This window comes from Vicugna pacos, chromosome 17 (genome assembly GCF_048564905.1).
Source record: "Vicugna pacos chromosome 17, VicPac4, whole genome shotgun sequence".
Classification (NCBI taxonomy): Eukaryota; Metazoa; Chordata; class Mammalia; order Artiodactyla; family Camelidae; genus Vicugna; species Vicugna pacos.
Genome location: NC_133003.1, coordinates 9,638,369 through 9,662,396, shown reverse-complemented (window position 1 = coordinate 9,662,396; position 24,028 = coordinate 9,638,369). Strand labels below are relative to the sequence as shown.

General features: G+C 47.2%; 1 non-coding gene across 1 annotated transcript; it reads right to left on the bottom strand.

Moving 5' to 3' along the window:
- Positions 1-23,500: 23,500 nt before the first annotated feature.
- Positions 23,501-23,574, bottom strand: TRNAA-AGC (transfer RNA alanine (anticodon AGC)). Its single transcript has one exon. It is a non-coding gene; the product is annotated as a tRNA-Ala (tRNA).
- Between the last annotated feature and the right edge of the window lie 454 nt (positions 23,575-24,028).

Sequence of the window (24,028 nt, the reverse complement as noted above, 5' to 3'; positions counted from 1 at the left end):
TGAAGAAAGGGAAACACAACAGTGTTCATTGTCTAAGGGGATGGGGGCTGAGTAAACCCACTGAGGGTGATGGCTGGCTTTTCTCCACCTCGGATGGAGACAGGAAGAATAAGGGCTGGACCACTGCATCGAGGAGCTAAGTGAAGCAAAATGGAATGTTTCCAGGTAATGAGGGCTTCTTTATGGAGAGAGACAACCAAGGGGAGGGGAGCCCCAAGCATTCCTTTCCCAGAGGGGATGTGGGGAAGCGGGTTGAGCAGGGAGCATGGTGCAGATGGTCGAGATGGCCTTGCAGGACACCCTAGAAGTTAGCAACTGTTCTGTCAAGTTCTTTGGCTATTTTATTTATTTATTTTTCTTTTTTGCGGGGGGACACAACTCTGCGGCTGGTTGATGACATGGTGATGTGTGGGTTGGTAAAAGAATTTATCAGAGATCAAGTATGGGACTACAAAGGAGTATATTAGGGTGCACTGTCATAGACCACAGCAAGCCACACAGACGGGGGATGCCTGTGTGAGCCCCGAGGGCCAGTTGTTGGGGTGTCTAATAAGGTTGGGTCACAAGGTGCCTGATCGGCTTTGTGCATGAATCTATAGGTTGTAGGTGAGGTAAGAGGTTTAGGGTCCATGAAGGGCGGTGGGGTTTATGACTCTGCTGTCTGTTGAGCTGAAATAAGCCAGCCTGAGCTATTAGTTTGTCAGGGGAAACATGACTGGTAAAGAATGTATTCTATCTGTTGAGGGATCACAGGCAGACATCTGAGAGCCCAGGAGTGGGGGTCGTTGGACTTTGAAGGATGTCAGTTGGCCCAACAGGAGGTAATTTGGTTTGTTTGTTTGTTTGTTTATTGGAAGTTCTGTTCTGGTGCAGCCTTCATCTGGGAGGAAAGGTATGGAAAAACCGGCCTCCCGTCCACTGCCCACCACGGACACACACACACCCCCTAAAACACAAGGAGAACAGGGAGGCCCTATAAACACTGGCATCAAACTCAGCTACTTTGACTACAATCACAGTATTTCATTACCTGGTAGCTAAGACTGAGAATGCAAATAAAAAAACCAACTGCCTGCAAGAGACTGTGGGGTGAATCACGGAGGAAAGAACCTAGGTGTCTGTACGTGTCCGATTTACCCATCACAAGTGAGCTGGCGAGTGACCTGGTGAAAGGAAGGATGGAATGTTAGTGGCAGACAGACCAGCCAGAGTAATCCCACACGGAGGCCGCCCACAGCTCCCTTTGCTTAGAAATAATGGCCAATCACGCTAAGTACAATAGCAGCGAAGTCAGAGTCTGACTCTCCCATGAAAACTGGGTCATTGCTAACCGGAGCCGGCTCTGGGTCACAGTATCTCCCAGTCCACACAGCTGATTAACACCGGTGGGGACTGGCGAAAGTTCCGTTTAGCTTCCACCCACAGGTTTCCAGACATGTCAGGAAGAAAATGAAGAGATTAAAGAGCTACTCATTTTAATAGGGTTTTGTAGTGCGCCCCCTTCTAGGGGAATGAGGCCGGCTTCTGCGGCTCCCAATCCCTCTTGCTGTTTTCACAGAAAGATTCAGGAAGCACTGGTGTTTGCGGGGCCCTGCCGCCCCACCGCTCTGGCTCTCCCGTTCCAGGGACGGGAACCCTGGACAGTCCCCAGAGGAGGGACGGGAACCGCCTGGGGGAGGGGAGCACCCTCCCCCTCCCCCACCCCACCCCCGGAAAGGCTGCGCGGCATGGGGGCTTCCAAGGGCACCAGGTTTCTGTTAAGTCAGGAGGCGGCCCATTGAGTCCCTTCCTCTCTCTTCGCCTGGACTCTTGGTCTTACTGCTTCCTCTCCTCTTTCTTGATAATCTTATCAGAGCTTCTGTCAGGATGCGACCTTAAAATCAATGGTTGCACAGGTACCACTTCTATTTTACTTTTTTTTTTTTTGAAGTATTGTTGATTTACAATGTTGTGTTAGTTTCAGGTGTACAGCACAGTGATTCAGTTATATTATATATACATATATTCTTTTTCAGATTCTTTTCCACTATAGGTTATTACAAGATAGTGAATACAGTTCCCTGTGCTATATAGTAGGTCTTTGTTGTTTATCTATTTTATATATAGTAGTGTGTATCGTTAATCCCAAACTCCTAATTTATCCCTCCCCACTTTGGTAACCATAGTTTGTTTTCTATGACTGTGAGTCTCTTTTTGTTTTGTTTATACAAATAAATTCATTTGTGTCATTTTTTTTAGATTCCACATATAAGTGATATCACATGGTATTTGTCTTTCTCTGCCTGACTGACTTCACTTAGTGTGATCATCTCTAGCTCCATCCATGTTGCTGCAAGTAGCATTATTTTATTCTTTTTAATGGCTGAGTAGTATTCCACTGTATAAATATACATCTTCTTCAGTTGTCTGTCGATGGACATTCAGGTTGTTTCCATGACTTGGCTATTGTAAACAGTGCTGCTATGAACACCGGGATGCATGTATCTTTTCCAATTAAGGTGCCCTCCAGATATATGCCCAGGAGTGGGACTGCTGGATCATATGGTAAGTCTATTTTTAGTTTCTTAAGAAATCTCCATACTGTTCTCTATAGTGGCTGCACCAAACTGCATTCCCACCAGCAGTGGAGGAGGGCTCCCTTTTCTCCAGAGCAAAGGTACCATTTTTAAAGACTGATCCGGGGGCCCCACTCAGGCTGAAGTGTCTGGCAGAAGATGGAGGCCACATTCTGTGACTAGTTTAAGGATCCGAATGAGAGTCCCAGCGAGTACAGGGGCCAAGGGGTGGAGGGGTGAAGGAGTAGGGAAACTGGGGAGGGGAGGGGAGAGCACAGAGCCTGGGGGGGGATGTGCGGGAACAAAAACGACAGAGCGGGTGGAGGTGGGACAGGCGACCACAAGGATGAACCTTGCAAACATCGTGCTAAGCGAAGTGAGCCAGTTACAAAAGGATAATATCGTATTATCCCACTCATGTAAGGCACCCAGAGTCGTCCAATTCACAGAAGAAAGTAGAATGGTGGTTGCCGGGGCTGAGGGGAGGGGCGGGGAGTTAGTGTTTAAAGGACACGGAGTCTCAGTTTGGGAAGGTGAAGAGTTCTGGATGGTGGTGGTGGCTGCACAGTAACACGCATGTAGGTGAGGGACTGCACACTTAAAAATGGTTAAAAGGTTACTTTCATGTTGTATACATCTTACCACAATTTAAAAAATGTTTAGGGTGTGGGGTGGAGGTCAATGTACTTAGTCCTGTGGAAGACGCAGTCCGGCAAGAAGCAGATTCACTGTCACCCTGAAATTCAGGGACAGGGCCAGAGGCAGGGCTTGGGTGCAGCTGGACCACCAGGCCTCTCTAGGAAATGCCCTTCTCGATGGCATCGGAACTTGGGAAGCTGGAATCTTTACATCTGACTGAGGCAAGGACGAGTCCCTCATTGGGAACCATCCCAAGTGTACAGCAGACACTCCTGACTCCTGCTGACCCTGGAGGTGGCCTAGGGACCTGGAAACAAAGGGAGCCACCCTTCCCTGGAGGAGCGGCCCCACCACGGCCTTTCCCGGAAAGCTGAGGAGCTAAAATGGGAAAGTGTTAAGGTCAACTTGTGCATAAACTCAGCCTTCCAGATTGGGAGGGAGAACCCCAGCAAATCCACTGCATGGAAGTCACCAAAACTGTGTGCAAGAGAGTGGAAGTGATTGTGGTACCCAGAAGTCCAGCTGCAGCTGCATTCTGGTGCATCCCGCTGGGGTGTGCTCTGTGGGTTGACTGGGCCTCTCCAGGTCTGGTCCTGCTCAAGAGGGGCGCCTCCCCAGACTTAGCTTGGGAACCTCCGCTGGGGAGGCGCCTCACCCTGGCATCCTGTTTGCCGCAGGCAAGCATCTTTTCTGTGGGTTATTTTTGCCTCTGGCCTTGGTTTGTTTTTCCCAGTGCCGCTCCTTGGCTCGTCACATTTCTTCCCTGGGTTATTAAAAACCGAGATAAATCACCTAATAAATCTTTGCTAAGTTTTTTTTTTTTCATTCTGAGCTCTTCGACAGTTGCCAGAGTCACAAAGTTGCCTGTTTCCCACAGCAGGAGGCTAACAAAATAGCTGGTGTGCTCACAGAAAGGTGTAGATCAAGAAAACAAAGGGAAAATCCTTAATTATTCAGAAGCCTCCCACTTGTGGTGCTAAATTTACTTGCCTCGGTGTGACTTAAAGAGGCAGGGCGGTACCTGAGCAGCTAGCAGGCTGCACCACACCCACTGGCACAGGGAGGCAGGCCTGCCTCCCTTGGCGTGCACGAAGACATGCAGAAATTAGCCATCTTTCACTGTGGACCAGACAGTTACTGGGCACACTCCTTGCACGTAATTTTTAAAGGTTTCCCTCTTCATGCAAATATACACAAACCTCTGCTCCTTCGATTTCTTAAAAACCATTGAATCAAGAATTCAATTTGAAAGGCCTTCAAGCATCCTCTCATGTCACCTGCCATTGTCAGAGAAGCACGGGATTCTAAGGAATTAGAAGTTACTGGTCTGACACCAGTTGTCCCCATCAGATGTCTTATAATGTGCAGATCTACCTAGCATCCTGATAGTATGTTACACATATCTCCATTGGTACTTTAAACTTTTTAAAAAGTTCAAATTTTTCTTTATTTCTTGAAAAGCAATATGCTCACACAATTGGTAATGTGTCAGGTAAAGGAATATATAACCCTATCCTATAGACACCTAGTTCTCCGCCCTCCGGAGGCGACTAACAGCAGTTTCATAAGGTTCCTTCCTGGGGCAGTCTCTGTGTATGTAACCAAGCGTGTTCTTTTCTTTCCTCCTTTTTACACAGAAGCTATGACACTGGTCTGCATATGCACTTTCAAATATTTTGGAGATCCTTCTGTGTCAGGCTCCATTCTTTGAGACAGCTCCATGACACTGCGTCATGTGGGTGCCCCATAACTTAGGGAGGTTATGGTGGGTCTCCAGGAAGCAGCCTCTGCCGTGGAGAGCCCACGGGATGTTCACCAAGGTGCGCACGCGGTGGCACCCAAGGAAGGGAAAGGAATGAAACAGGAGTGTGCAGGGGGAGAGGTGGGGCTGCAATGAAAATGAAACTTCAAACGAAAGTCTCGCCCACCTCCACGGAGAGTCCCAGGGCTGGGCTGGCCCTGCAGAGCCACGGCAGATAGGGAAGAAGGGGCCAGGCTTTCAGACCCCGTGTTGATCAGCCGTTAGATGCGGGCTACCCCGAGAATGCCCTTGGCAAGGTGGCCCTCTTCCACAGAGGCAATGTCAGAGGAGGCTGCCTACCAACTGCACCCCCTGCCGCTGCAGGACTAAACCCTTCATTTCTGCAGGAGGAGCCTGGTCATCTAAGGGGTTTTGCCAGAAATGACAGGCTGGTTTTCTCCCCAGACTCTGCCGGATGCTAACCCCAAACCTTTTCTATTAGTGACAGACCATGACTTTACAATGTCAACCCTGAAGTGGCAGGGCTGCGCAGCCCCCTCTCCCACCCTCTAGGCTCTGGGGGGAACACTCTCTCTGCTTCCCCTGCACAACTGGCCAGCAGGGAGATTAGTCATCGGAAGCAGGGGAAAAGCACTAAGAAGTCAGGTCTGGAGATCAGGTCCCAGCCACAGCTGCAGTTGTAAGTATCACACCCAAAGCGGAAGAATAAACTGGCCACGCGGAAGAAGGGCCCACGCAGACACTCACTCGCCCTAAAACACTGAACCTAGGGTCAAGAGAGCCCAACAGGCCGCATCCATCACTGTCCCTTGCTCTCTCACAGGTGTGTACAGTTTACAAAGCATGCTTGTGAGCAGTGTTTCTTCCGATTGTCCCAACAACTCTGACCAATGAACAAGGACAGTATTAGTGTGTGTCCCCATTTTGGAGCTCAAGGAACTAGAACTTGGAGAGGCTATGTAATATTCCCAGGGCACAGAGCCGGGATGCAAACGCAGCCCTTCGGCGCCAAGGTCCTCACTCTTTTCAATATGTCAGTGGTTCTGAAAGACTTCTCAGATTCGAATGACACGGCTCAGTTCAGGCAGTCTCCTCGGAAGCAAATTAGATTGGCCACCAACTGCCTGTCTCTGTCCGGTATCTGAATTATACCTTGTCATCAAACGTGGATCTATTCACCTGAACCAAGTGCCTGTCTACGTGGTACAAAAAAATCAGTTAGATCAACACCATGTGTCTACTGCACATGTACTCTCTGTAACAGACATGAACAAACACCGCTCATTCTGCAAACATCCAACAGCTAAGTCAGCTGGGGGAGAGCAGTGGCCGGAGCTTCGCCGTTGCTCTGAGCAGGGTGGAAGACAGGGACGAGCGAGGCCGGGAGGATGCTGGCACAGGAAGAAGAGAGGATACAAGGAGCAACTCCACTTCCCAATTAGTCAGGAAGACAGAGCGTCAGACGCTGTTTAATTCAGGAATGAAACACGTTCAGGAAAAGAAGGGCCTGTTCAAAGGGAGGCAGAAATGGGAGGATAGTGGGAGGAGGTGTAGCTCAGGGGTAGAACGCGTGCTCAGCATGCACGAGGTCCTGCGTTCAATCCCCAGTACCTCCACTAAAAAAAAAAAAAAAAAAAAAAAAAAAAAAGAGGGAGAATTGGAGTAAGAGCTAGTGCTATCCCAGCACATGGTACCAGACAGAGTTCCTAAATGTGGGAAACAGACACTGGCCCTGGCTTGATGTAAGTGCAAAGGGCATTTGCTGGAAAGACACTGGGTAACTTGCATAATTGCCAAGACTTCTGGAGGACCCGGCTCTGAAAATGGGCAGCAACAAATTGATGCCGGGCAGCCTGGCCCCCTTGAAGTCCCACTACGCCGTCTAGCAATGGGCACGTGTGTCCTTAGCTGTTTCTATAATAATGCTGTCTAACCAGCAATCAGAGGCACATGGTGAGGGATGATGACAAGTGTGCGTCCCTCACGTGTCCAGGATCACTCAGGCTGGTGGGCAGCTCTGGGATCCTGACTGGACCATTCCTGAGACTCCAACTCCAAATGGGCAGATAGTTTTTCTAGGCTGGCCTCGCCCAGGGTGACTGGGATGACTCTGCTTGCTCCACGTCTCCAGACCGGGCATCTTCTCCTGGTGACAGCAGAGGAGCAGAGGAATTGCAAAGGCACGTGATGTCTCTTGAGGTCTAGGCTCAGAACTGGCCACACATCGCCAGATGGGTCAAAGCAAGTCACAAGACAAGCCTCGCTGTATGGAGTAGGGACAGACGCTGCCTCGTTAGTGAGGGCACTGCGAGACCATATGACCAAGGGCCTGAGACCGGGGGGGACACACTGATGCAATCGCAGTGCCACTCACAGGAAACCACCACTAGCACCTCTGCCGCTTGTGCCCTAAAGCTGTGCAAGGTCTCCGTCCCTCCCAGCGCCCCCTGGGTGGAATCTCCAGGTGTCTTTGCATCCCGGCTCCAGATTCAGGGTCCAGGCAAGTCTATCAGGAGAGTTGGGACTAGATGGTGGGTTTGTACACTGAAAGCACAGAAGTACTGGGAAAGCAAGCAGCTCAAGTACTTTTTTCTGCCTCCTTGGGAGGAGATGGGGTCTGTCTCTCACCAAGACCAAGGTGGGGGATACCCCAACCGTGGGAAAGACGTTCAGATGCTGGACAGCCCAAAATCTGACAGTTGCTCCTTACACCACTCAGTACCTACTAGGGGTATATTACAAAACATCCCCAAGTCTCCCCTCTTCCTCGTATCCAAGGCTTTCCCCATCTGGCTGTGCCCTCCCCTCATTGGCAGGTGACCTGTCTCACTCTTTGAGGCCAGACTTGGTCGTGTGCCCCCTTTGTCAGCCTGTGGGATGTTAGCAGATGCATCACACACCGAGACGTGCAGTGGGCATGCTCAGTGGGCTTGTTCTCTGGTACCTCTGCCACCACTGTGGGAATGTGCCCGGCGGGCCAGACAGAGAACTTGGGAGGCGCATGGTCTGTCTCAGCCTAGATCAGCCGGCTGGCAGCTAGACCAGCCATGGACACATGGCAAGCCCAGCCTAGATCAGCAGAACCATCTAGCAGAACCAAACCCAAGAGCAATAAACACGTATTGTTACGTGGCCCTGAGGTTTCGTGTCATTTGTCCCAAAGCATTACCAGGGCAACGGATAACTGATACAGTCTGCCAGCCATTTGCTTGTACATAAGCTCCTTTCATTCTCAGCCTATGAGTCAGATATGAGAATTTTCATTTGCATAGAGATCAGGTAAACTGTCTAAGGTTACTTGGGCTGGATTTGACAGGAGTTTTTTTAGCAACAGAAGGCAATCTCTGGATAATTTTACCCTGGAACATAATTAGAAAGAAGTGGGTTCATGACCCTGACCTGAACTTCTGGGACGGAGCTTTTCCTCACCGTGCCGGGGCCAAAAGTGACTCTGAAGTTAGCCAGGAGGACTTGGACCGAAACCAAGAAACTATTCCAAGGCTAATCCCATTAGAACAATGCAAGGTCATTCTCTGTCCTGGAAAGTTCTTGAAATAAAGCAACCACTAACAGGGACCTGGAAATACTTTGTGGTTTCCCCTTGTAACAGGCTTAGTGGTGACGGGATCTGGTCTGTCCTCTATTTTTTTTTCTAAATTTTATTATTATTATTATTATTTTTCGGTGGAAATACTGGAGATTGAACCCAGGACCTTGTGCATGCTAAGCATGTGTCCTACCACTGAGCTGTGCCCTCCCCCTCCCTGGCCTCTATTCTTAAAGGGAAAGGGGAGTTTAGTCTATACAGATAACACCATAGAGTCTAAGCTAATACCACAGATTTAGTGTGATGTGACAACAACTATCAGAACGTCCAGCACATAGTAGGTGCTCACTAGACATCGGCCCCTCCCTTCCCCTCTTACATGGATTTAAGGAATCAGATCACCAAGCCTTCTTATTTCGGCAAATTACAGTTCTCGGGGCCTGCCAAATCCAAAGTTACGTGTTGGTGTAACATATATACTATAGACCTACTATGTACTAGTTGTCAAGAATTATGGAAACTTAGAGCTGACCTTGAGAACTTAGAATCTAAGTGGGAAAGGAGAGTTCTCACAACCAGATTCAATCACTAACCAAAAGTAACTTCACTGTAGTGCCAAGTAAGTGATCACAAGCACCACATTTGGGGGCAAATAATGAAAATTTCTGTTATGTTAAAAGGTGATTTTATTCATTTAGTCTCTACTAAAAAGTGAAACGACTGATTGTCCATTTTTATAAGGAAAAAGACACCATTTTAATTTCCTGCCTTGATGAATAGATTACAAATTTTCTATTTTTAATATGTAAAACTGAAATCTGTATTAGCTTTGATATACACCTTCTTTTACCTAAGTCCACAAAACTATAAAAATCTTACTTTACAGCCCCAAATATAAACTTCCTAAGAACAGAAAAGCTAAATTTGTTTATTCATTCATTTAAACTCTGTTAAAGACATCACAAATTATTATCTTAGTGCCTTTGAAAAGAAATAGTCTGAAAAGGTAAAGGATCTTTTTCCAGGTGAACCCTGTCTGAGATGCCACATGTTGGGGGAGAATCGGCAGGAAGCTGAAGGAAAATGGGAGAAAGCCAAATCTACTGGAAGAGTTGCTATTATAACCAAGCTGAGTTGCCAAGAGGACCTAAGCTTCATTGCATACGTGCACCAACCAGCTGTCCGCAGTAAGACCCGGCTGTGTGACCCCTGTCATCTCATTGCAGGGGCAATTCTGAAACCATTTCAAGAGCTGTCCAGCTTCATTCTTGCTCTCAGAGTCTTTTCTTTGAAGAGGGAGTCCTGTTCGTCCACACGTGTGCTGTCACCACTAGCCCCACCCCAGAGACACATGGATTAGCAACAGGGGGACCAATTCATCAAAAGAGCCAGCGGCAGTGCAGCGGGAAGGAAGCAGGGTTCAGACGGAAAGAGGCAGGAGAGGCTAAGTTTGAGTTAAGGAAAAGGCCTGAGGAAGAAGATGATGAGCACAGGGATAACTGAGCAGCCGAGGCAGGCCCGAGTGCAGTGCCATCCACCAGCTGGTGACGTGCCTGCAGGCAGCAGGAAGGTCCTGCGCGTCTACGAAGTGGGAGTTGGCGGAGGTAGGAGACTGCGTCCAGCACATCACAGGGGTTCAATAAATGGCTGTGCAATGAATGGCCCGTTTTACTACATCGGACTAGCAGCTTTGCTGCAGTTTATCCTGTCCCTAAGGTGAAACTCACAAAGTCATTATTACCCTGCAAATCCATCAAATTGCTTGTGAAGTATGGGATTCTTTCTCTCTTGCATCTTTAAAAATAAATAAAATAAATAAATAAACAAACAAACTTCTTTTTAATGGAGGTACTGGGGACTGAACCTAGGACCTCGTGCATGCTAAGCATGCACTGTACCCCTGACTATACCCTCCCCCTTCTCCCTTGCATCTTGATGGCTAGATTTGCTGCAGCCATATTGATATGCTCCATATTGGAAACCAACACACTGGTAACTCTCCCTGAGCCCATCACAGGCAGGTTTTCCTCCAGCAATGGGACCCATGCCTATTTCTTCACATAAGTGCCAATGAAGCAGCTGGCTTGTGTTAGAGGTTCTACTGTAAGAAACAATGTGTACCTTCCAACAACAGAAACACACTCAGTGTAGCGAGAGGTGCATGTTCTAAGACGCAGATGGGGACTCAGGCCAGGTAGGAGAGAGCAGGTTGGCTTCTGTGACAGTACACTGAGTCCAAGTTAGAAATTCATAGAGCAGCGTGCAGACTGAATAGTCCACACTACATACAGGACTTTTCCCCTTTTCTTGGGGGATGGGGGAGAAGTTCATACATTTGAATTTGCAGGAGTTAAATTGGTGTATGATGCCACGGAGACATGCTTTTTAATTTGCTTGGCCCTGCACTGTTCAATACAGTAGCCACTAGAAATTTGGATATGCTGTGGGTATAAAATACACACTGGATTTCAAAGGCTTCATGTACAAATTGTAAAATACCTCATCAACAACTTATTTTATTGTTGACCTTTCTGAAATTACAATATTTGAGGTATATTGGTTTAAAGTAAATCTTGCTAAAATTAATTTCCCCTGTTTCTTCTTACTTTGTTTAAACATGATCACTAGAAAATTATAAATGACATATGGCTCCTTCTATATTCCTATGGGATAGCACTGGCCTTGACAAAGGGCCTAGATTTAGTTTGGAGTTATCCTAGACTGAAACTTTGAATTGCTAACACATATTAAACTTGATAAAATTATTTGAAATATTTCCCTTTAGCGATCCATCCAGATTTAAGAAAATGTTGGCTCAAACTGTCTATATTTAAGATGATAATCCAGAATTTTAAATCAGTTTTTAAAAATTAATTAATCAATTAACTTTTTTTTGGTGGGGGAAGTAATTAGGTTTATTTATTTGATTATGTTTAGAGGGAGTACTGGGGGTTGAACCCAGGACCTTGTCCATGCTAAGCACACGCTCTACCACTTGAGCTACATCCTCCCTACCTCCAATCAGTTTTGTCTTAGCAGAACTGGGTCAAGTCCCAGCAGCACCTGTAAACCTAGGGCATTTATGCATCACATCATCTTTTCTTGATGTTCAAGTCTAAATTCTGATTCAATAGAACTATATCTAATTTTTAACATTTTAATTCCTTTTTTGTTTTGCTAGATGTCACATATTTTATTCACCTATGTAGAAATTACTTTTGTTCCAACATTTTATTATTTAAAAAATCAGAAACACACAAGTAGCTTATGGACAATAAGAAGAGGAAGGACTTAGACACTGGGCTCCAACAGATGGACTGTGTCATTCGACATGAGGGCCGAGTCCTCTCCCCTAAAGAAAGCATTTTGTATTTTTATGATTCTACTTTTCAACAAGCAAAGAAAGGGCTCCTGGCTGATAATGTGAACAAGTTTATCCCCTGGAAACAAATAATAAATTGAAAAAAAATTAAGTAGATGAAACAAGTAGTTGGGAGGACAACCTTAACCCTGCGTTGTGGAACCACCTCTATGATTGTCCTGTTCTTCACACTTTTCATCGAGTTTTTGGTAAGTGACACAATAAGAGATTTTTGTTTTTGTTTTTGGTCTATCAACTCTCTTGCAGGAATTCATTTAAATTCATAAAATGTTTTCAGCCTCTTAAATACAAAGTAGAGAATATTTTAGTGAGAGGGAGGACACAATTGAAGGCCATTGGTGCAAAAGTATAGGTTCTACCCCAAAAAAGGGTTACAGGTGGCAGGTGGGTGAGCTCTAGCAGATGGATAAAATCGTGTCAAAGTCCCCTTGCTCTTGACGTGGCCTTTCCAGAAAGACACCTTTTCATTTCAAACTCCCTCATTCTAGCAGAAAACTGCAGTATCCTCCCACCCACCATGTCCCTTCAGATCAGATCCATTTGGACCACTTTATGCTCCTGCCTTCAGCAATTTCCCCCCATCAGAAGGTAGCACCAGAAGCTCTGTTTTAACAGATTGCCCTCAGGCTACTGGGGTCCACTTTGCTCACATGCACAGGAAGTTGAAAGTGCCCGAGAATCTGTGTGCCCCCACCGTTGGCCTTTAACCCAGGACTCCTGGGTGCGGGGCCTTGCTGGGGACAGCTGGGGGCAGAGCGCCCCCGCCCCTAGAGCTCGCTGCAGGGCCGGCCTGAGCTCCACTCTGCCTGAGATCACACAGTTGCCTGGCCTCTTATCCCTCCCTGCCCTCCATCCTCCCCTCCTCGCTGGTGCCTCCTTGGCACATTTGCTCAAAACACCACTGGGCATCCAGACCCACAGCTCAGGGTCTGCTTCTGAAAAACCTAACGAAGACACTTAGCAACCTGAGTCCTTTTACCACACAGGCCTTCAAAGTTTAAACTCATTTTCCACTCATTCTAGTACTCGTCCTAAACTCCAGCTACACACTGAACTGCTTGTACCATTTCCCAAACTCAATCCACATTATCCCATCTCCCTGCCTCCACATCTATTGTCCTTGCTTCATAGCATCCTCTGAGCGCTCTCCTCCCCAAATAGACCTTCCGTGACTCTCCCAGGCTGTCACTCCGTCTGCTGTCCTCTCAAGGTCCTGTGTACACAGCGCTACCAAGGCTCTGAAGTCACACGGCCTGGGTTCAAATCCTGGCTCTGCCGCTGTCCACTGGGCAACTACCCACAGACAAGTTACCTGATCTTTCTTTCACTCTTTCCCCATCTGTAAAATAGATATAAAAAGTCAGATCTACCTTTGAACATTCTCATGAAAATGAATAATTTACATGCAACGCGCTCGGAGATGACTAGTTCCTAGTAAACGTTAGCTGGTATTTTTGTTCTGTGATTGTATGTTTATGAACCTGTTTTTGTTGTTAGGCCCTCAAGGGCAAAAGTCATGCCATATTCATCTTGATAAATGTGTGTTAAATAAATAAACCCACTCCATCAAAAGCGGTTCTCTTGAGAAGGGTTACACTTTTTAAGTGTTTAGTGTTGAATTCCTTAGGGCTTCATAATTTGCATGTCACCTTCCTAACTCCTCCTTCACAGTCTGTGCTATTATTTGCTTATTATGCGTCTTTAAGCTGACTTTATAGCAATCATTTTCATAACCTGGCCATATGCTAAGACACAGAATCTCTGAAATCATAGGTTTCATAGGTTACTTGTGGTTTTGCCTGAATTCATGAAAATAAACATGGAACCCCTAAAATCAAGTCTATTCACCTGTATACCTTCCCAAATAATCAAATATTTGTCTATGGTTATCCCCATCTCACTTTGCAAAGCTGCCTTGGGAAATTGACAGCCAGTCAACAGATGCCCAAGAACGCACACGGCGTTTGGATAAATATCAGAACAGCGATAAATCCATGAACAAGACCAGGGAAAGCTCTCTGTTCTGAGCTTAACTTGCTCTGTGATCTCTGACAATGGGTTTCTTTCAGCCCAGTTTTTGGGCACAAAAAACACATTATACATTCCACCTCATCAAGCAAAGGAGGGCCTCTGCACCCCAAACCCAGGACCCCAGACAATTCAAAGTAAACCAAACAAAGGAAGATGAGTGTCATGAGAGACACATTAGAACACGAGTCCACACCTCCACCCGCCTTGTCTGAACATGTTTCCTGCTGGAGGTGAGTTGGAAACTGAAGCAAGAAAGACTTTAACAGATAGGGAAAGGAAACTCAGCCATTTCCGTAGTTCAGGGTCCAGGCCTGCTAAAGTCTGAATGTGGAGGGACACAGGCCCCCCATCTCCCTTCATTTAGGGAACGTTCATCCTGGGCACGCTGTAAACCAGACTGTCCATTGCTCTAAGATGACCTCGCATCCTAATATTTACTCGAGGTAGGGCAAGACAAAACACAAGAGTCTCCACTTACAGAGGTCCTTAGGAAAGCAGCACAGGGAGAGCCTACTGGTTCTCATCACAGCTGTACAACCCTCCCAAGTCTGGCTGTGAAGATCCACCCGTCAGTGAGGACTGCCAGAGGAACATTACAAGGAACCATCCATGGAAGAATCGCGAGCCACCACCACTACGAAAAAGCGGGAAAAATTCCAGGCAACGTCCCCGGGGTCTTTGTACCATCACCACCTCTACAAAGCTCTGCTATCTGCGCTGTAGAGTGTGCAGTTTAATTACCACAGCTAAAATTAGCTAACTTGTTACAAAAGAAATTTTAGAACTTTGGTCACCAATTGGATTTGGAGCTGGAGACGAGTAAGATTAGGATAAATAAGATGATATTTCAGCATGAAAAGATTCAGTCATTTCTCAGAAGGGTGGAATAGCTGAATGGTTTCTCTCAGGCGTTGGGAGAGAAGGGAGAACTGAAGGCGTGGCCCTGAGGGAGGTCATTCATGCCCTACGTCTCACTTTTTAGTCCTGGGATCAGCAGCACTGGCATTGCCAGGGAGTTTAGCACAATTTCAGTCCCAAGTTCAACCCCAGACCAACAGCATCAGAATCTCATGTGTACACACCATGAATTTTGACGTGGTCTGGCCAGCCTCTCTGCCATTCTGTGCAATTGCAAACATATGGTCAACAGCATCTTGGCTCCCGCTTCTTTCAGGCAGCCCTCCTGCTTTCATCCACTACAATTTGGAAAAGCCTGGTTAACCCCTCAACCCTCTGTTCTCCTCCACTCCCATCAGCCTTTCCACAGTACCTCTGTTGTCAGCGTTGTTCACGTTGCCAACATCTTTCCTGCTTCTTGGCCCTTTACATGTGCTTTTTTTCCCCCTGCCTAGAACACTCTTCAACTGGCCAGTCCCAACTCTTTCATTAAGTCTCAGCTGAAATGTCCTTTCCTCGAAGACGCTTTTCCTGTTGCTCACGCTAATGGAGACTCCCCACTATTCTCTTTTGTGGCCGAAAATTCCTTCTCCTCCTAGCAGTCATTACGATGTATAATTATACATTAGCTGCCTACCAGCTTGTTCAGGGGAGGGCGACCCTAGACATCCAGCACCTGCACAACAAAGCCTGGATCCGAATAGGTGCTTAATTAATACTGTTTGAATGAACAAATGATTGAAACCAGTTTCTTCATGGCAAGATGCTTAGATGCGAATGAACGTCACCCATTTCTAAGAGAATGATAATGGATGTTGTGTTTCTCAAACTAATTTGCCTCTCTTTGGAAAACTTGTGAAAGCTCTAGGGAACAGGGTTCTGCAGAGCATGGTTTGGGAAATCCTGGAGTAAGGAAAGACGAGAGGAGAGAGTTCCTAGAAGTCAGTGCTACACAGAAATCTAGGGAAGATAGAAGTGAGGAGTCCTCACTTTCAGAGGTCCCTAGAAAAGAAGCGTCGTGAAAGAGGCCACTGGTCCTCACTGTAATTGCGTAGCTCTCCCATGTCTTGCTGTGAAGATTCACCCGTCAGTGACAATGACCAGAGGAACATTACAAACTCCAGAACCATCCATGGAAGAATCTGCAGCCACCATCACTATGAAAAAGCAGTGTTTTTGGAGAGTCTACGTCACAATCCTTTAGAAATTGATTTGCGAGTCATCTTTCTCTGAGCTCACCGCCCAGCATAACAGAGTAGGACTACCAGCCCATCGGTCATGACAGAGGCAGAAATAAGCTGTCTTCAAGGAGGCCACAAAGTGAAGCTGTTCTGGTTATGACTGGGTAGCAAACCATCCTTAAACATGGCTCCAAACAGCAACAATCACTTATTTTGCTCACATCTCCGATCTGTGCAGCGTGCACTGGGGAGAGCGCATCTGTCTCCTGTGGCCGCAGCCTGAGTGGTCTGACTGCGGCCAGAAGGGTTCTGCGGGAGATAGCTCACTGCTCGGACTGGCAGGTTGGGGCGGAACTGGGGGCTGTGGGCCAAGACCCCAGTGCCTCCCCATGGGAGCCTCTCTAGAGGACGCTGGGCTCCCCCACAGCAAGGGGGCTGGCTTCCAGGTATGAGTGCCCCAACAGCACCACGAAGCCACACAGGCTTACCTCGTAGCCTCAGAAGTCACCGAGCATCCTTTCTGTGGCCTTCCATGGAGCAAAGCAGCTACAAGCCCCCCAGATTCAAAGGGATGGGAGTTAGGCTCTGTTCCTAGGGGGAGAGGGGCGAGATTCTTGAAGAGTGTGGAGAATGGGAGAGATTGCTGTAGCTGTCTTTGGAAAAAATGCCACAGAAGAAAAGATGCAGAGAAGAAATAATATTTTTTTAAAGATGAAACTTGTTAAAAAGAAACTCCACTCTGAATCTTCCTTTACTATGGGGGAAGAAAAGACAGATGTCAGTACATGTCAAGATCAAGTAGGGAATTTCTTTTTAAAAATGTGGAGCCCTGACCCAGGAAAATCACAGAGGGTTCATGGGAGCATGAAACTAGGACCTGATGGAGGTTATTGCAGTCATTGTGTTCAGGAAAATAAAACAGATGAATGTCAACCAAAACTGGTTCTTCTAGCTAGAGAAAAGCCACAAGGCTGGCCAGCATTGGTGACTTGAAGGTACAGGCTTTCAAATAAATCCCTGATTTTCTGGGAGAGTCCCAATTCAAATATTTTGTCACCATGATAATCCTGATCTGGCGCTTTGAAAGATACGTAGGATTTAAATATTCTGCCAAGCAGGACAACCAAACAAAAGACAACCAGAAGTGGGGAAGGGAGCAACAAAAAAATGATCTCTTTTGCCTTTTTCGTCTTTTTTCCTCTTTTGCTCAATGTGTTAGAAGACGTGTGCTTTGTGAATACACCCAGCACAAAGTCGGTCCCAAATAAACATTTATAAACACTGAAGAGTTCTCCCTCTTCAGCTTGCCACAGGTCTTAAAATTTCGGTATTACACAGTCTTTCCTTTGGTCACGTCAGTTTAGCAGACACAGAGATGCACCACTCAGATCCCTCTCTAGGAAAGAGTGTGGGCCACTACAGCCTCAGGTCTTAAGGTTTTTAAAGTCTGCCTCCACTTTCAAGCCAAGGTCATGTTCTTCTTAGGGTGGTCCCAGCCAAAGACCAAGCAGGACAGTGGAATAGGATCTAGCTACTTCGGCCCAACATGGGACCCTATAAAGGGTGTGAATGAAAAGTATTGCCAGCCGTATCAGTAATCAAAGGGTGCTATGACCACTGTGTTATCAGCTGATACTGCCATCTCCGAGGTGAGCAGAGGGAACTCAGGATGTGGAAGAACAGGACACTGGCCCTAGACAGCCAGGTGTACACCAAAGGAATGATTTCAATGAGCTCAGACCTTTGCACCTTCCCACACATAGAAAAGTGCTAAATTCCTTAACTTGAGATATCTGGTTTTCCTTATTTTATTTTTAAAAAAATCTTATTTATTATTTTAATTATTATTATTTTTTGGAGGGGAGGAGGAGGTAATTAGGTTTATTTTTAGTGGAGGTACTGGGGATTGAACCCAGAACCTCATGCATGCTAAGCATGCATGTTACCACTTGAGCTATACCCTCCCCTCTGGTTTTCTTTAATTAACAGTCATCTTTTGATGTTCCCACTACCTGGTCTTTGTTGCAAAAACTCCTGTATATCCTGGCCCCTCCTTGCCTTGGCCGAACAGTCTCTTAGAGGGATTTGAGAGGCTGCCTCCTGGGCTCGAGTCCTCAGAATGCCCGCCGAGTAAACCGTAACTCTCAACTTACAGGCTGTGCAATTTATTTCAGTTGACAGGGCCATGTTTGCTCTGGAGTTCTCCATAGAGCTGGCAGAGGCTTTACCAGTCTACACCATGGTCTGACAGCTCCCGCTGTGCAATCCTGCTTCGTACTCTTTTGTTTTCACAGCTGTTACTTCTGCATACATTTTTTTGCTTCCAAAATCCATCTCAGCATCTGCTTCCCCAAGAACGCAACCTGCAATAGGCAGCAGCCTCAAAGGTTCTGCATGCAAGGCCAGTCTCTCAGCATCGTAAGCCCCACCCAGCCTCGCGCACCTTAGATCACATGGGAGTAGAACACTGCACAGGTGCATTCTGATGGAGGAAGAGAAGAGACAGGAGAAGGCTGGGATGTTTTCATGGTGTCATGGTGCACTAGTAGCCAAGAAAGGATGGGATGGGAGATAAAGCTTGTAAGATGTTATCACTGTATTCATCTTCAGGGGGTCCTGAGCAACTCCTACCCCTGCCAAACAAATACCACTTTGGAACAAGACTTTCTTTAGTCCCCTAAATTTCCCTTAAAGTCACTGAGGTTTAAAGACCTTAAATATAAAGCTGACTATCGCGTGTTGACAATAATGTAACCATTCACATTTAGGGACTGATTTTACATTTAAAATACAGGAATATGGCTGGATTTTAGCTCAGCATTTTAAAAGGATCAGTAGCTTACGTGGGCACAGGATGTTTGGGTCCTGAATGCCAGCCATCCTTGATAAGAGTGAGACCTACCCGCACCTGGTCCCAGAGATAGCAAGGACCCGACAGCCGACTCTCAGGGCAGCCAAAGAAGTAGGACACCCAGGGCCACGGCGCTGCCTCTGCACCTGCTGAGACGCACTGAGGAAGGGCCGCTTCCCCCTCTTCACGAAGGGAGGACCCCAGGCCGTGGAGGAGCCCCAGCCTGTGCACCAGTGAGCCTCACACTGCGGCACCAGAGCAGGCCTGTGGGGAAACCGTAACCTTGAACCCCCTTTTTGAGCAAGGGGCCTTCTTCTTCCTTCCCCATCGTGTCTCAGAAGCCCAGAAGGTAGCCTCAGTGCTTCCTTGTGTTTCACCTGTTTGACCTGAGACTCTCCATGAAAATCCATTCATTTAGAGGAGAGACCCACTGCTAATTCTATCTCACCCCTGGAACCACGGACTTCATCTCTAGTCAGTGTAATGCGAGGGCCACAGGGAGACTTCAACTACTAAAAAGCACTGACCTTGCCTTGCGAGGTAGGAGATGTAGAAGAAAATCAGGGTCAGTGTCCCCAGCAGAGGCCACTCCTCCCTCCCCGCCGTGCAGCTGGCTTCCTGCAATCAACCAGGGACCTGACCAGCCACCCGGTGTGGATGCTTCCTCTCCTTATGTCTTCTTCCACCTCACAGCTCCTTCTTGCTCGTGCTGTCAGCTTCTTGGCATTTTCTGCTTCATGTTCTTCTGCGTCTTTTCAATTCTGCTCCTGTTTCTGGAGGGGTTTCCAGCAGGCGGAGAGCTGCCCGGTTCAAGCGTCTTCTGACTTGAACTTGAACCGTGAGTGCCTGCTCGGCTGTGGCAGGTTCAACCCAGAAGCGTAAAGGAGTTAATGTCCTGGAAGTAATAACAGTAATAACTCTCAACGGATGGAGTTATTGTGACTCATTGTGATGGGCTGATGACTTATTGTGACAGGCGCTCCCTGAATGAGTAGGTGTCCTGCTTTCATGGCCTCCAGGGGGAAAACATCCATGAGTCCTCCATGGTTTCTCAAAGGATCCCCAGTAGGGGTGACGTCCAGCTGCCCACGGTGGTAACCACTCTAAGTCTAGTCATTTTTTCCTCCTCCATGTCCCGTTTTCCCATCATGGTCTTGACGTGTGATTCCTGGAATCACCTCTGGTATTAGCTGGGGTTCTCTAGAGAGTCAGAACCTATAGGATAGATAGATATATAGACAGACAGACAGACAGACAGAAAGACAGATAGGAGATTTATTACAGGAATTGGTTCACTCAGCTATGGAGGCTGAGAAATTCCACCATCTGCCGTCTGTAAACTGGACAACCAAGAAAGCCTGTGGTATAATGACAAAGGCCTGAGAACCAGGGGACTGCAGGTTTAAGTCCCAGAGTCCAAACACCTGAGAACTAGGCACGCTGATGTCTAACGGCAGGAGAAAATGGACATCCTAACTCAAGCAGAGAGAGAGAGAGTTGGCCCTTCCTCCGCCTTTCTGTTCCTGCAGGCCGCTGGACGAGGCCCACTCCCACAGGTGAGGGTGGCTCTCTGGACTGAGTCTCCGGAATCAGATGCTAATTTGGTCAGGATGTTTGATCCAGAAATACTCTCACAGACATGCTCAGCAATAACGTTTTACCAGCTACGCGGGCATCTGTCAGGCCAGCCAAGTCGACACCTCAGATTAACCGTCGCACCTCCTGAATAAACCTCTGACACCTATGTTCCCCTCTCGGAGTCTAAAACAGGTCCCGGTTCATGTCCCAGGAGAACTGATTGACCCCTTAGTCACCACTGCCTGCGTTGGCAGAGCTCTCCCACACCCCACACAGACTGCTGCCCGCCCGCTGCTGCCCGCTCTGGAGTCTGGGCCTCGGGCCTCGGTGTCTTCAGGCCGAGATGGGAGGACGAGCTGCAGCACGCGGCTGTGAGAGCTGCCTCCCTAGCGCGGGGTGGGGGGGCATCTCCCCGAGAAGGACTCCGAGCAGGACAGGCACTCTGGCCTACCGAGTCAGCACGGAATCCGAGCGTCTGTGTCTACAACTAGACGTGTCCTGACAGCGCATACAGCCTGTTGCCCCTCACAAGAGAGACACGATTCCAGGCACCCACCGGTATTTGTAAGTGCAAGTGATTCACCCAACTCCAGAGACTCATCAGCCCCTCGACTTTGTTTCTTCTTCCTCCGGGGGAATATTCTGTGATGGACTGTGCCCAGAAGGCAGTGAACATACAAGGACTTGACAGGCAAACGTGTGTGTGAAAGGAAATCAGGAGTGAGCCAGAGACAGCAGGGAGAGGATCAGATCATGGAGCCAGTGTGACCCCGTGTAAGGGAGCAGGAGAGGAGTTTGAATGGAAGCATCTGAGGCCACAGGGCTTGGCAAGGCTGCCTGGGAGTCCCTGAGCCTCATCTGCCAACAGAGGAGTCCTCTGCCTCCCGGGGTAGGTCGGCCTTAGTATCCCTGCCAGACAAGTCCTCGGTGGGGAGCAGCCCATTCGAGCACAATCTTGGCACAAACACAGACCAGGCTTCAAAGTACAACAGCCAGAGTCGAGGATACTCCGCACTCTTCAGGTCCTGGGAGGTCACTCTCAAGGTCACTCATGGACTATTGAATTGTTCCCCCTTTCCAGACACTCTCTGCTGAAGAGGGTGCGTCCTGTTATCTTGGGGATGGCCAAATGATTTGCTTTGACCAATGGAACGTGAACAGAAGTGAAAGGTGTCACTTCTGGACAAAAGTTTTAAGCCCCAGTATGAAGTTCACCACATCCTTTTTCTCTTCTTCCTCCACAACCAGCAACGTCCCAGAGAGAAGTGACCTCATCAACCTGAGTCCTGAGATGAGGATGGCGTGGCACAGAGCCACGGTCACGCCACGGTCCTGCAGTACAGACAAGAGAGACAGCTCAGCTGTTCAGCCATTGAGATGACGGGTCCTTTGTTACCCTAGCGTAACCCAGTCCGGACTGCCCCATACACAGCTTCTGCCATCTCTCCTTGTCCTCTTCTCCATCCATATAAAAAAGCCAGAGCATCCGACATAGGACTTGAGAAAATACTTGTTTTCTCCACCTGCCTTCCTCCTCACTCTCACTGCCACAGGCAGTAAGTTAGACTTTAAAAAGATTGTTTGTTAGTTTTCTCATCAGCTAGCGCTATTAAGACAAATGCTTATGATTTTATATTCTGAATAGAGTATTTTTTACAGGAGGAAAAAATAGGTATCTTGATTTTACAGCCTAGAGCTTCTATGATGGAGTATCCACTTTACCACACTGCCATGATGGACTCCTCTTCAGAAAACTCTTCTTAAAATATATATCTTGCCTAGCTCCATGTTTCCATTAGTGCGTTGTTTCCCGTTACGTGCCATAATTCTTTTCCCCCTCTTTTGCAAATCCTTTACAGTGCATTCAAGGGAATAAAACTACCTCTAAGAGCTTAACTTTCCGGATGAATTTATACAACTTCAGATGAGCAGGAACAGAATCCTGACAACTGACAAAAGATTCATAAATACAAATCCACTTTGGCATCTGTTTTCTCTGCTATAAAATAAAAAGGGGGGAAAGGAAACAGCCAGCAGATGCTGGCTTAGAGCAGCTCAGTTGGTCATCCACGTTCCCGCTGAGTGATGCCAGCAGCCTGGTGCCAAGGGACCGTCTGCATTTGGTGCATGACCTTTGCCTGCCAGGGATGCGGGGAGCCTGGGAACAGTGTGGGAGATTCCTTTTGATTTAGTCGTGGATTAAAATAGATTTTGCAAATGTTGGGCAAGAAAGAGCACACGGAAATTTGTGGAAGAGATGTTTGGAAGGATGCTGATCTTCAACTAAAAACAGGAACACGGCTGAATCCTGACTAATTAACCTACCTGCTTATAGGGATTTCTTACAGACAAATGCTCCTGTCAGCTTTTTTCTCGTCATAATGGTCATTGGTGATTTCCCGTTGGAAGAAATTAAAAAATTACGCATGGGAAGGCTGCAAGTCACAGAGAAAAGTTACAAACACCCCAGGAGATTTCTTGTGTCGGTTAACGGGCCATGCAAGGGCAGGTCTTTACCCACCCTGCCCCCGGCTCTCCTCAAACCTGGAGACAGAGCCCTTGGTCACTCTGGATACCAAATACATTTGGTTTCTAATAGCATCCTGGAGTGAGTTTCATTTCGGGCCCTCAGCTGTAGTAAGATGTTCCAACTGAATATCAATCCAGCTGAAGTACCCTTGAGCACAAATCACAGGAGACTAGACTGCAATTGAGGGAAATTATTGTCATAACTTTGCTTTAGAAGCTAAGTCAGCCTTCTCGCTGTGTGATCGCTGACACGGCCTGGATGCTCTCAGCTATCCGTGATGACGCGGGTGCCAGCACACGTCTGTGCTACAGGGAGTTATTACAGTGTCTTTAATCTACCTGGGGTATGTTATCATGATTAAAAACAAAAGCGGAGAGGAAAATAATAGAGTTGAATAATACCCATGGGGTTCCAGGCCTGACATGTGCTAGCAATACTATTTTTTAATTTATTTTTTATTTTTTCCAAAATACTTATTTATTACATTATTTAATTATTTTATTTTGGCAGGGGGTAGGTAACTAGGTTTATTTTATTTTTTTTTCAGAGGAGGTACTGGGGATTGAACCCAGGACCTTGTGCATGCTAAGCACATGCTCTTACCACTGAGCTATACCCTCCTCCCTGCTAGCAATACTCTTAATGCCAGCATTTAGTGGGTTCCTGAAGATTCTGTCAATCAGTACAAACACGCCACAACGCAGAATAGCTAAAAAGGTTCCTTTTCATACATAAGCAAGCTCTCCTACTGTGTTTTCTCAGTCCTTTTCTGTCGTTTACTCTCTGGTAATTATGCAGCTCAAACAAGGTTTCTGACCCAACTGCACTCACAGAATCGTAGACTGTGGTTCTAGACGGAAACCTCCCTCCACGCCAGCACACTGAGCATTCCATCCCTCAGGGGAGAAAAACTGCAGCCTGAGAAGGTCAAATGAGTTGCTCAAGGTCACACAGTGAGTTAGAAGCAACTGGAATTAAAATCCAGGACCAGAACTGTTTTCCTGGCGAGTATGTCTCATTGTTCATCAGCAGCTTTAAGTTTTTTTTTTCTTTTCAGAAGTGAGTAGGCTATGAA